This window comes from Salmo salar, chromosome 21, assembly GCF_965601325.2.
Source record: "Salmo salar chromosome 21, fSalSal1, whole genome shotgun sequence".
In the NCBI taxonomy this organism is placed as follows: domain Eukaryota; kingdom Metazoa; phylum Chordata; class Actinopteri; order Salmoniformes; family Salmonidae; genus Salmo; species Salmo salar.
The window spans coordinates 20,445,426-20,460,421 of NC_138311.1; positions in this window are offsets into that span (position 1 = coordinate 20,445,426).

The window sequence follows — 14,996 nt, forward strand, 5'->3', positions numbered from 1 at the left end:
CTGGGGTTATTTTACACCACTAAGTATTCATTTAATTTTGTTGTTAATTGAACTCCTGAATCAATACTAGAAGTGTTACACTGGAAAATCAACACTAGGTAACACTGGCATATTTGCTGTGTACAAATGACTAACAAAACTTGAGACTTCAAACAGTGAAATGCTTACTTGCAAGCTCTTCCTCAACAATGCAGTAATACTAAGCCAGATAAAAAATACACACGTGAATAAAGAAATATACAGTGCCTTCGGAAAGTATAAAACCCCTTAACTTTTTCCACATCTTGTTACGTTACAGCCTTATTCTAAAATTCATTAAATTCAATGTTTGTCCTCATCAATCTACACACAATGCCCTATAATGACAAAATGAAAACAGATTTGTTTTTAAATGTTAGCAAACAGAAATACCTTATTTATGTAAGTATTCAGACCTTTTGCTATGAGACTCGAAATTGAGTTCAGGTGTATCCTGTTTCCATTGATCATCCTTGAGATGTTTCTACAACTTGATTGGAGTCCACCTGTGGTCAATTCAATTGATTGAACATGATTTGTAAAGGCACACACCTGTCTATATAAGGTCCCACAGCTGACAGTGCATGTCAGAGCAAAAGCCATGAGGTTGAAAGAATTGTCTGTAGAGCTCCGAGACAGAATTGTGTCGAGGCACAGATAAGAGTACCAAAACAAGAGTACCAAAACATTTCTGCAGCACTGAAGGTCCCCAAGAACACAGTGGCCTCCATCATTCTTAAATGGAAGAAGTTTGGAACCACCAAGACACTTCCTAGAGCTGGCCGCCAGGCCAAACTGAGCAATTGGGGTAGAAGGGCCTTCGTCAGGGAGGTGACCAAGAACCCAATGGTCACTCTGGAAGAGCACAAGAGTTCCTCTGTGGAGATGGGAGAACCTTCCAGAAGGTCAACCATCTCTGCAGCACTCCAACAATCAGGCCTTTATGGTACAGTGGTCAGAGGAAGCCACTCCTCTGTAAAAAGCACATGATAACCTGCTTGGAGTTTGCCAAAAGGCACCTAAAGGACTCTCAGACCATGAGAAACAAGATTCGCTGGTTTGATGAAACCAAGATTGAACTCTTTGGCCTGAATGCCATGTCTGGAGGAAACCTGGCAACATCCCTAAGGTGAAGCATGGTGGTGACAGCATTATCCTGTGGGATGTTTTTCAGCGGCAGGGACTGGGAGACTAGTCAGGTTTAAGGCAAAGATGAACGGAGCAAAGTACAGAGAGATCCTTGATGAAAACCTGCTCTAGAGTGCTCAGGACCTCAGACTGGGGCTAAGATTCACCTTCCAACAGGGTAACGATCCTAAGCACACAGCGAAGACAATGCAGGAGTGGCTTCGGGACAAGTCTCTGAATGTCTTGAGTGGCCCAGCCAGAGCCTGGCCTTGAACCCGTTTGAACATCTCTGGAGAGACCTGAAAATAGCTGTGCAGTGACGCTCCCCATCCAACCTGACAGAGCTTGAGCGGATCTGCAGAGAATAATGGGAGAAACTCCCCAAATACAGGTGTGCCAAGCTTGTAGCGTCATACCCAAGAAGACTCAATTCTGTAATCGCTGCCAAAAGTGCTTCAACAAAGTACTGAGTAAAGGGTCTGAATACTTACATAAATGTGATATTTCAAGTTTTTTGTTATTGTGCAAAAACATATGTAAACCTGCTTTTGTTTTGTCATTATGTGGTATTGTGTATAGATTGATAAGGATTTTATTTACTTAATCCATTTTAGAATAAGGCTGTAACGTAACAAAATGTGGAAAAAGGAAATGGGTCTGAATACTCTCCGAATGCACTGTACATGCTACCGGGGTGGCAGAAAACATTACATGCAAAATACACCGGCCACGAGCATGCACCATCGCACGCGTGTTGATTTTGTCCATCCACACCCAACTCGATCAGTACACGCAGGTAAAATTTTTTAAAACCAGCTGTGAACCAACTATATTATAGCTGAAATGTGTTACTTTTGAGCAACCCAACCAAAATCACATGTGAGTCATAGATCTGTCATTTTCATTAAAAGCAAGTCTAAGAAGCAGTTGATCTGTTCTATGTGCACTATGGCTACGCTTACAGTCCTTAAGTTTAGTTTTTGTCTATACCAGCTTTAAACTACTGAATGTACAATATTTTTGGTTGTTGAAAATATTTCACAGTGGTTTAGAGGGTACAATGATTCTCTACATTATACATTGCTTGTTTTGTCACATAAACTGAAATTATTATTAGAATTTATAACTATTAGAATTTGGAAATGGCGGAGCGATTTTTGCATTTGCACCTTTAATTTGGGGGCATGTCGAAACACACATGAAACATTCGTGGACATTAAGGTAGCTTGCTACTGCTAGCCCATTTGTCTTGTGTGGGAAATTATTTATTAACATATGAAATGTCTATGGTCCTTTTTTTGTAGAATTTTGACCCTGAGATATACAGAATCGAAACCTAGTAAGTTATAGTTAGATTTAAGTTATCTTTAATTAATCTCTCCTCTTTTTTCTTTCAAGCAACCACTTGGGATGGGATCTTCCTGATTTCCAATAAGGAGGGGACTTGTCCATCTCAAATTCAGACGCTCATTCATGTGCACAAGCGGTGTGGGAAATGATTGAATTACAAGTATGTGTACATTTATTTTGCAGCCCTTGTGCACTCAAGGTGGCCGGTGAGGTTAATAGTGCACAGGTCAGCGGTTTCTTCACTTGCACCCACAATTGCTAATAACCCATCCGCAACCACCCAACTACACTACATGACCAAAAGTTTGTGGACACCTGCTCATCGAACATCTCATTCCAAAATAACGGGCATTAATATGGAGTTCGTCCCCCCTTTGCTGCTATAACAGCCTCCACTCTTCTGGGAAGTATTTCTAATAGATGTTAGAACATTGCGGCCACAAGAGCATTAGTGAGCTCGGACACTGATGTTGGGCAATTAGGCCTGGCTCGCAGTTGGCTTTCCAATTCATCGATTGAGGTCAGGGCTCTGAGCAGGCCAGTCAAGTTCTTCCAGACTGATCGCGACAAACCATTTCTGTATGGACCTCCCTTTGTGCACAGGGGCATTGTCATGCTAAAACAGTAAAGGGCCTTCCCCAAACTGTTGCCACAAACATGGAAGCACAGAATCGTCTAGAATGTAATTGTTTGCTCCTGAGTGGCGCAGAAGTCTAAGGCACTGCATCTCAGTGCAAGAGGTGTCACTACAGTTCCTGGTTTGATTCCAGGGCGTGATTGGGAGTCCCATAGGGCGGCGCACAATTGGTCCAGGTTTGGCCGGGGTAGGCTGTCATTGTAAATAAGAATTTGTTCTTAACTGACTTGCCTAGTTAAATAAAGGTTCAATAAAAAATAAAATAAAATAAAAATGTATTATTCCTCATCCACCAAACTTTACAGGTAGCACTATGCATTTGGGTAGGTAGCGTTCTCATGGCACCTGCCAAACCCAGATTCGTCCGTTGGACTGCCAGATGGTGAAGCGTGATTCATCACTCCAGAGAACACGTTTCAACTGCTCCAGAGTCCAATGGTGGTGAGATTTACACCACTCCAGCCAATGCTTGGCATTGTGCATGGTGATCTTAGGCTTGTGTGCAGCTGCTTGGCCATGGCAACCCATTTCATGAAGCTCCTGATGAACAGTTATTGTGCTGAAGTTGCTTCCAGAGGCAGTTTGGAACTTGGTAGTGAGTGTTGCAACCGAGGACAGATAATTTTTATGCGCTACGCGCTTCAACCATAGACGGTCCCGTTCTGTGAGCTTGTGTGGCTTACCACTTCTTGGCTGAGCCGTTGTTGCTCCTAGACTTTTCCAAATCACAATAACAGCAAAACAGTTGACATACTATATAAGCTTTTATAAAGCTTAATAAAGATCACACCTTAAGCGGTCCCTAACCGTGCATTGATTCTCTCAAGATGTTGAAAGAATAAAATCATATGTCTCTGCCCCAGTTCCATTTCTTTATTTTACTGCAAGAAATGCTTAATTCTGCACAAGTTCATATTATATTAGGCTATGTGAGATGTTATAGACCACATAGTCAGTGTCCAGATTTCTGTTAGGCTGCTATTCCATTGAAATAATCTGAACAGTATAATTCCCTTGACGTGCAATTTCCCGCCTTGTAGCCTCATGGAGAACCAAGCTGTGTAAATCAATGACACAAAATGTCAAACCCATCAAATGCCTTGCTTGTTAGTGCTCACTAGATTAGTGTCATAGCTGCAAAAGTGCGTGAGGATTGCCAGGAAATCACATATTAAAACCCCATCAAAATATGTTGATGTATGTCGATTTTGTGTATAAAGCACACTTCTGGCAAAGAATTATTATGTTTTTCCTCCAGGTTTTCTTCCATTTTCTGCAGTTACAAACTAGGATGTGGAACAATGCCACATTCTAAACAACTGGGAACTGGGAACTGGAAATCTCTGACTTCAGTGCGTACAAGACAACTAGGAACTCGGAAAAAAACATGCTCCGACTGGTAAAAATCATATTGAACAGTCATTCAGCTCAAAATTCCCATTCAGGAACTTGGGCCCCTTTCTAGATCTCCGACTATCCGTCCTGAAGATTACTGACGTCATGATTTGACCTCGTTTTTTTCCGACAACTCTCTGCAAAATGCGTCCTTCACGGTTTGAAAACAGTGATGAACATCACACGTAGCACCAACAGGTATGTGGAAGGAGGGTTCTTGAAATGTAACATCTCATCAAAATCTTGGAGTTGGGAGCCAGCGGACCATTCAAACCGTTTTTGGAATACAAAATTCTCCATATCTCCAAGGGAGGCGTGACAGCGACATGATTTCGGAGGAATGGCGACACGAGACCTCCAGTCCTGTGGCTGTTGAATATGTACAGCACCTCACAGTCATCTCACATACAGTATGTAACGTAGCAGGCACTTCAATCATCCTCTTTTACTACTTCACCAAATCTTTCCCAAACATTAAAATACTGTTCTGGCCTTCCCTTCTATTTCTGTTCAACTCTCCATTTCGCGTATTTCCTCTTATTGAAACTCTGACATTGTCCTTTTTGCCTCAGTGGATCAAGTTAACTTTTTCTTCCCAAGTTCCCAAAATAATTTGTCAATTGGTGTGTAGGCCTATTTGGTGGGCTAGTTAGGCTCTAAAGCTTAGGCTTAGGCTAGGCACTAACATGCTGTCCACACCGTGAGCGTTGCAAAAATAAATGTACATAAATGTTATTCAATCATTGCACACACACTGCTCGCGAGCGTGTGCGTGGCCAGACGTTAAAATGGAAGTTGGTTATATTTGTGATGCTCAACGCGCAGCAAGTCCTGTCCCTCAAATCTCCTCATTGGTTTTTAGGAGCCTATACCCATGTGGGTGATTGAAAGATTAACTGACCACACTCCAGTCGGTTGTAGTAATGCACCGTAAAGTTGGTTGCCAACCGCCATATCAAGTCCAAAGAAGAAAAAGAAGCCTGTTGGAAGGAGGAGAGATGATGAGAAACAAATTTGGTTTACCATTTTATCTGTGGATTAATTGTCAGAGTAGAGGACCTTGTGCATTTCAGGTAAAATAACAACCTAATGTTTATATCTCAGGACAAATTAGCTCGCAACAGCAAGCTAGCTAGCTAAATTGCCATAAATGTTTAGTGCTTTTTGACCTGTCCCCAAATTAAAATATTTATTTGGTTCAGAGTTTGTTTTGATATTTCAACCTACGTGTCCTGATTGCTTCTGGTGTGGGTGAACAAACCCTGTTCCTACAGCTACCCAGTACTTAATTTGGAAACCAAATGAAATCTGTTCGATAGTAACATCTTTTCACAACGAAACATATTTCATTAAACTTTTGACTGCCCCTGTCTCTGGGCGCTGGAGAAACAAATAAAGGAGGCTAGATCTGAATGTGTTCAATTTAGACTAATGTGTAAAATGCGGTTGGCTATGTATTTTATAATGGCACAATCATTATTTTAATTCAGTTTTTTTGGGGGGCTTGGGATCATATATAGGCCTATGCTTATGCATAAGCTCTAATACGCATGTTAGTGTTTTGAAATAATCATCACTTTAGAAAGCGCTGTCCATTTTGTTGTTAGGCTTTGAAACAACATCATCAATGACCATGTTTTCCACTCAGTTTCAACCTATTGTTGAACTTCTTTCTTCAAATTGATCATTCACAGTGAGGTGAGTTTTCAAAGCACATACTGTTTTGATGATAAGTCTTTGATGTGATTTTCGATTGCATTTGCATTTATGTCAGAGTGGTTAAAGAGACAATAGAGCCATGAGTACCAGGCCATTAGCCTGATGATCGTTGGCGAGTTGGGTAGGCTACTACTAATGCATGCATTATTTGCTCACATTGAGGACAATACAGTGCCACTCACATGGCCCGCTACCAAAATCTGCAGTCTCTCCTTCACGTGGCCAATGTAAGTAAAACATTTAAACGTGTTAACCCTCGCAAGACTGTCGGCCCAGACGGCATCCCTAGCCGTGTCCTCAGAGCATGCACAGATCAGCTGGCTGGTGTGTTTACGGATATATTCAATGAATCCCTATCCCAGTCTGCTGTTCCCACATGCTTCAAGAGGTCCACTATTGTTCCTTTTCCCAGGAAAGCTAAGGTAACTGAGCTAAACGACTATCGCCCCGTAGCACTCACTTCCGTCATCATGTCATGAAGTGCTTTGAGAGACTAGTCAAGAATCATATCCTGACATCCTAGACCCACTCCAATTTGCTTACCACCCCAATTTGCTTACCACCCCAATAGGTCCACAGACGATGCAATCACAATCACACTGCACACTGCCCTAACCCATCTGGACAAGATGAATAGCTATGTAAGAATGTTCATCGATTACAGCTCAGCATTTAACACCATAGCACCCTTCAAACTCATTATTAAGCTCGAGACCGTGGGTCTCGACCCCGCCCTGTGCAACTAAGTCCTGGACTATCTGACGGGCCGCCCCCAGGTGGTGAGGGTAGGTAACAACATCTCCACCCCGCTGATCCTCAACACTGGGGCCCCATAAGGGTGCATTCTCAGCCCTCTCCTGTACTCCCTGTTCACCCATGACTTTGTGGCCATGCACGCCTCCAACTCAATCATCAAGTTTGCAGACGACACTACAGTGGTAGGCTTTATTACCAACAACGACAAGACAGCCTACAGGGAGGAGTTGAGGGCCCTCGGAGTGTGGTGTCAGGAAAATAACCTCACACTCAACGTCAACAAAACAAAGGAGATGATTGTGGACTTCAGGAAACAGCAGAGGGAGCAGCCCCCTATCCACATCGACAGGACAGTAGTGGGGAAGGTGGAAAGTTTTAAGTTCCTCGGCGTACACATCACGGACAAACTGAAATGGTTCACCCACACAGACAGCGTGGTGAAGAAGGCGCAGCAGCGCCTCTTCAACCTCAGGAGGCTGAAGAAATTTGGCATGTCACCGAAAACACTCACAAACTTTTACAGATGCAGAATCGAGAGCATCCTGTCGGGCTGTATCACCGCCTGGTACGGAAACTGCTCCGCCCACAACCGTAAGGCTCTCCAGAGGGTAGTGGGTTCTGCACAACGCATCACCGGGGGCAAACTACCTGCCCTCCAGGACACCTACACCACCCGATGTCACAGGAAGGCCAAAAAGATCATCAAGGAGAACAACCACCCGAGCCACTGCCTGTTCACCCTGCTATCATCCAGAAGGCGAGGTCAGCACAGGTGCATCAAAGCTGGGGCCGAGAGACTGAAAAACAGCTTCTATCTCAAGGCCATCAGACGGTTAAACAGCCATCACTAACATTGAGTGGCTGCTGCCAACATACTGACTCAAATCTTTAGCCACTTTAATCATAAAAAATTGGATGTAATAAATGTATCACTAGTCACTTTAAACAATGCCACTTTATATAATGTTTACATACTCTACATTACTCATCTCATATGTATATACTGTACTCTATACCATCTACTGCATCTTGCCTATGCTGCACGGCCCTCGCTCATCCATATATGTATATGTACATATTCTTATTCATTCCTTTACACTTGTGTGTATAAGGTAGTTGTTGTGAAATTGTTAGATTCCTTGTTAGATATTACTGCACGGTCGGAACTAGAAGCACAAGCATTTCGCTACACTCACATTAACATCTGCTAACCGTGTGTATGTGACCAATACAATTTGATTTGATTTGATTTGTATGGGGAAGTTGGTTATGGCTCTATCACTTTCTAAGTGTCAAAGAAAATGAAACAAAATGAATGAAAGCATAAACAAAACAAAATATAGTTATCCCACCTTAGTCATCTAAGTGGACTGTATTCTATATACTGTATGTCCATGGTCTTGGCAAAATGACCATATGATGGCATTGTCTAATGTCATATCTTGGGCTTTCCTAATTTGCAGTGTGTTGCTTAGGGCACTATCCTAAGTTGATAACTACATGACAAGTCTACAGCTGTAAGGCACTTGTTTTGGGCAGTCTACAGGGATGACCTATGGACTTCTGGGAAGAAAACTGGAGAGTACTGTAGCTGTAGAGTCAAAGGCTTCAAAGTAAATGTTCAACTTTACTAAGGCTGGTATTTTGCTCAAACCCTTAAGTGATCCTGATCCTGCATTTATATTTACACAAGCGCGCATGTCAAGGGAAAAAACAAGTATCCTGGTAGACTACAATTTATTCAGAACAAGTCTGACGTAATCAGGTAATTTTCAGGTCAATGCCTGGAGGTCAGTCAGAATTCGAGGGAGTGAGTCTGTAGTGGCGGTAGGTATGAAGAAGTCTATTTCATAGCTATGTTATCCACGGAGGAGCTAACCTCACAACAAAAGTACTCCCTAAGCACTGAACCAGTCGTAAGAGGTGTGATCATGGTTCATGACTTCTAATAACTTTCCTCCTTAATGGAGGGTTCTATTTATTAGGGGCATGTGTGTTGACCATCAGAAGAGTGTTCTGGAGATTCCCTTCCACGTGTTGCAATCTGATTGACTACTAACTCCTCTGTCGCTATTATCAATAGCAGTTTGACTTGTGAGGTCTCTAATCCTCTTACTGATGGTTGCTGGACTGACTGTGGTATTGGTACTGGTACTCAAGGGGACCAGTTATCCTACCGATTTATTCTGAAATGTTATCCTACAGGAACACATGATTAGAGCATTTTACTAGTTGTCTTGTAGTGGCTACTACACATGGCAAAGAATGATTATTGTTGCCAATTGTTTTGGAGGTGGAAAAGTCCACCGGACTTCCTTTACGACCAGTGTGGTACACCTCAGTAATATCTTAGATATGTTCTAAGATAATCCCTGTCTAGGGGCCTGTCTGCTCCTCACTGTTATCATAGGGGAGTTAACAACTAAATTAGTTTTATGCTCTGGCGGCCTCGTATGGTGTTGGATGTAGTCTCGACCCCCCTACCGGCCTCGATGAGGCTCATCATGGGTCTGGGCTACTATTCTTCCCCTTTGTGTCTCGGGACCTCTCCACCAGCGATTGGTGTTGGTATCCGAGACGCAAACGAAAAGTTCGGACCCTATATACGAGTTGTCAGTGGCCGCGTTGTTATGAGAATGGCTGTAACCTTTCAACCGAACATCCTGGTGTTTGTGCTTCACAACGCTCAGTGGCTGTCGAGGCCTGTCAGTCACCACAGCGTCAAGAGAAGTTCATCTCAACTATCGTATTGCACAACTGCAAGGAGGAGGGAAGTTGCTCATTCCCAGAGGCAGCTGGCTCGAAATCATGAAAATAAGGGTCAATCAGGTTTGCTGATGGAATGTGTCGAAATATCGTAATATCTCCTTGGATCTGATTCTGTACCAAGAGGTTGCAAAACGTCTTTTTCCCAAGGGGTGCTTTCGACAGATACCCGTCGTGGGTGACTGCATTGCAGCTAGCGTTAGGGGAAGACAGTGTGGTCAGTTGAGAAGGCACTGTGACCTGTGACCATACATGGTTGGTTTTCCAATCCATCAGTGGGAGTAACCGAACCATCAAGTCTGCTCCAAGTAGCAGGGGTTCAGATTCGAGACTGGTAACATACACAGGGTGAACGAGCAATACGTCCTGGAAGGGTAGTTTCAGCATGACTCTCAATGTGAGAGGTGAGGTAGATTGAGTGAAACCTCGAAGTGTAGTGTCTCATTATTCCACTTTAAATCAACGTTTAGTTGGCTTCAAAGCCCTTTTGATATCATTGAACAATGTTTTTTTATTTTTTTTATTTCACCTTTATTTAACCAGGTAGGCAAGTTGAGGACAAGTTCTCATTTACAACTGCGACCTGGCCAAGATAAAGCAAAGCAGTTCAACACATACAACAACACAGAGTTATACATGGAGTAAAACAAACATACAGTCAATAATACAGTAGAAAAATAAGTCTATATACAATGTGAGCAAATGAGGTGAGATAAGGGAGGTAAAGGCAATAAATAGGCCATGGTAGCGAAGTAAATACAATATAGCAAGTAAAACACTGGAATGGTAGATTTGCAGTAGATGAATGTGCAAAGTAGAAATACTGCGGTGCAAAGGAGCAAAAATAAATAAATAAATACAGTAGGGGAAAAGGTAGTTGTTTGGGCTATTTATAGATGGACTATGTACAGGTGCAGTAATCTGTGAGCTGCTCTGACAGCTGGTGCTTAAAGCTAGTGAGGGAGATAAGTGTTTCCAGTTTCAGAGATTTTTGTAGTTCGTTCCAGTCATTGGCAGCAGAGAAATGGAAGGAGAGGCGGCCAAAGTAGGAATTGGCTTTGGGGGTGACCAGTGAGATATACCTGCTGGAGCGTGTGCTATGGGTGGGTGCTGCTATGGTGACCAGCGAGCTGAGATAAGGGGGGACTTTACCTTGCAGGGTCTTGTAGATGACCTGGAGCCAGTGGGTTTGGCGATGAGTATGAAGCGAGGGCCAGCCAACGAGAGCGTACAGGTCGCAGTGGTGGGTAGTATATGGGGCTTTGGTGACAAAACGGATGGCACTGTGATAGACTGCATCCATTTTCTGGTCACAACTTGCAGACTTGTTTACGTGCTGCTATGCAATTTTGTTGCCAACCTTACTTTGCTACCTGACAACTTTTTAATTACCGTTTATATTTTCTGTTATTCCCTCACTCAACTTTTTTTCATTCAACTTTTTCACTCCGGACGTTTCTGGACATGGTTCGTCAGGACTTCCAACAGCCGAAGCTAAGTAACATTAACATGATGCCTTCTAATTGCAGTCGCTGTACTCATAATATACAGGAGAACGATCGACTTACGGCGAGGATAGCTGTGCTGCAAGCCCAGCTTCAGACGCAATCGTTAGGCAAGGGTAATTTCAGTGTAGGAAAGGATGAAACAGCGTCTGTGCCACCAGTAAGTACAGATAGTAACGTTAGTATAAATCCCCCTCGCACGGTCCCCGCAGCCGGACAACTTTCTCATGGCTTCTGGAGGGAAATGCTGTAGGAATGCTCAACCGGTGTCGCTCATTCAGCTGACAGAAACTTTCAACCGGTTCTCCCCATTAAGCAGCGAGTCGGAGTCAGAGGCCGAGCCTTCTCTGGTCTCTACTCCTCCCGTTATGGGGTCTGAGACGCCGAAGCCTCCCACCGTTAGCTCTGACAAATTGAAAACCCTAGTCATTGGCGACTCCATTACCCGCAGTATTAGACTTAAAACGAATCATCCAGCGATCATACACTGTTTACCAGGGGGCAGGGCTACCGACGTTAAGGCTAATCTGAAGATGGTGCTGGCTAAAGCTAAAACTGGCGAGTGTAGAGAGTATAGAGATATTGTTATCCACGTCGGCACCAACGATGTTAGGATGAAACAGTCAGAGGTCACTAAGCGCAACATAGCTTCAGAGTGTAAATTAGCTAGAAAGATGTGTCGGCATCGAGTAATTGTCTCTGGCCCCCTCCCAGTTAGGGGGAGTGATGAGCTCTACAGCAGAGTCTCACAACTCAATCGCTGGTTGAAAACTGTTTTCTGCCCCTCCCAAAAGATAGAATTTGTAGATAATTGGCCCTCTTTCTGGGACTCACCCACAAACAGGACCAAGCCTGGCCTGTTGAGGAGTGACGGACTCCATCCTAGCTGGAGGGGTGCTCTCATCTTATCTACGAACATAGACAGGGCTCAATTATAAATTAATTCTCAATTATAGTGGATTTATCGGTGATGACAGAGTTTCCTATCCTCTTGAGAGGTGATAGATATTGTTGCACCCGAATCAATTAGCGCATGACAAGTTAAGCAGTCCTCCAGGATTGTTTCCAGGAAAGGCCGTTAAGAGTCGCGTTTAGTGGACATATTCCCCACAAAGTGGAGTGGTCGTTCACAACGACATGATGTGCCATTTCTGTTCAAGTAGAAAGCAGATCGACTTTTCGGATTTTGAGTGGGCTTGGCTTTAACGAAGCTTTTGACCTTTATCTTTGAAACCTTTGTATCAGTGTCTATAGAAAAAGCCTGTGGGCTTGTTTCTTGATCAAGCGGGCCCTGGATAGGGTCTTGAGTGAGAGCAGGAGAAATTAGATTTTTTAACGTCCTTGCTAAGTATGTTAAGTACTGCGGACCTGGCATCCGGCAGTTCCCTGTCTAGTCGTTGTGACTTATTTTTTTACTTTTTGTCCAATTTTTCTCGCTTCAGTTCTTCACGTAGTGGAACTTTTAGAGAACATTGGTCTACGTTTTGATCGCCCTTTAACCCTTTATTACCCTTGTGCTCTGACACTTTGTGTGGGTTGGGTGCAGGAACGTAGTGTACAGGTCGATTGTAGTGGTAGTAGTTTCGATGGTGACGTACTTTACAGTTATTTGGACAGCGGTGGTTATCGGATTTGTGGTTTCATGGTAGAAACCGTTGTTGTGCGTTATCTCTCAATGCTCCAATACCTGATAATGCACCCTCTAACTGGAGTGAGTGCTCCTGGTGAAACTTCAAAACTGAGTGGTCAGGGCTCTTAGCGTTGCAAACCTTTGATGCCTCAAAAGCTGTGCTTGCAAGCTCTCTGAGTTGTAAGATAGGCAAGCCAATGTGGGCTGCAGGGCCCAAGTAGGTATTGAAGGTGGGGTACATGTTCGACAGAAACATTTGTTTGAATGGTAGCAGCTCTTCCATTCCTGTTTCATTGAGTAGGCCAAAGTAAGCTGAATGAAGTGATAGTTAGCTTGTGTTCGTTCTGAGCTTGTTTACAGTGTTAGCCAGTGAGCTATCGTGTTTGCGAGTCGCAGAACCACTGAATTCTAACTTCGAAGCTGTGGCAAGTTGAGCATAGTCATTTAGCATGTGTTGCTGTTGTAGACAAATGAACCTCGTCATGCGTCTATTCGACGTTCGCTTCCTGTCAGAACCCGTAGCGTTTGGGTAGCCATCCAATGCGTCCTCTATGTCAGCTAGGAACATCTTAGTATTTTTTGGCTGACCTGGAACGGGGTCAAAGGTGGGGAAATTCTTGACGAGTTTGTCAAGGTGTTCCACGTCAAGCGGGCGGAGAGGGTTGGCTTCAACCTGTGGGGAAGTGTGGGCCGAAGGGCCAAGAGGAGAAGCCAAGCTTTGGCTTTGTTGGTGAAGAGGCATCATATTACTCATGGCCAAGAGGAGAAGACTGAGGGATACATGAGGGAGGCAACATCTGAAACCTATCGTCTTCACTCCTTTGAGTACCGGACTCCGGTTGCTTGGTTGGATAGTCATGATTTAGCGTGTGACTGTTCTGGAATTCCACCAGGTTGTACCTAAGGGTGGTATTCTGCTGCATTACAGAGTCCACTAGAGCTCTTAAAGTACTGATCTTGGACACGTGAGTGTCGCACTTGCTCCTTTTGGTCTTAGACTTATCTGTCATCATTTGCAGATAGAGGTCTGGAGTACGGAGTTGGAGATTCAGTGACGAGATTTCCTCCGCTTGCTTCGAAATCAATATTTCCATCTTCATCGCCTGAGTTCTCTCATCATTCATTTGGTCAGTGACTTCAATGAGTTATGCTGATTTGTCATCCAACTTAGTCATTGTGTTCATGAACTGATCGTCTTTGGTCTGCAGAATTTGGAATAGAGCATTGTTATTTTAAGTAACGTTCAACAAAACTGCCTGCATGTTATCAAATTGTGTGCTCCTGTTTGTAGATAACTCAACAGATTTATCTAGTTTGGAGTGGACTACATCGTATTTAGTTTTGGCTAAATCGAGTTGTTCCCGGCGACAACGATTTTGTTGAAGAGTTTGTGCTCATTCATTGTCATAAGTATTTGCAATTACTTTTAATTGTTCAAACGCAGTTCCTCCGCTAGCAGAATATTTTAATTCCCTGCTTTTGTCAATAGTTGCTCGGTTCTCTCCACCTGTCTCCTCATGTTAGCCATATCTTGCACGTGCTTCAGCTGTGCACTGTGGTATTGGACCGATGCCAATCGTTGATGGCGATACGTAAGGGCTAAAGTGGAGAGAACCGTCACAAAGCCTGTGTTCGATGGTTGATTTTGGAGAGCTTTCGGCTGTTTTTTCACTAATAGCATAATTAGGGTTGGTATCGCTGCTGAGGTCAGAGATCAATCCTTTTATGGGTGGAGGTTCACTAATTAGCGGAGGAGTGGTGACCACCCCCTCTGATAGCTTGCACATTATTTGAAAAATCTAGAGGAAAAATGCACTTATTTTTTTTTAAGTTTGGGTTTGGAATTTGTTCGAAGCTGCAAAGACAAGTTTTATCTTTTTACAGATGTTAACGAACCATCAGTACTGTACCAGTAATGTGGGAGTTGGACATGAATGAATTTGCAAAAGCAAATTGAATTAATTAATCAATGATAATGATTAATCATACCTTGATAGGCTATCTGGGAATTAAACTTTAATTAACCTGAGAAGTTGGTTCATCTAGGTTAATATGGGAAGTTTAGAAGTGTCTCATTTGATTGGAAGAAGGT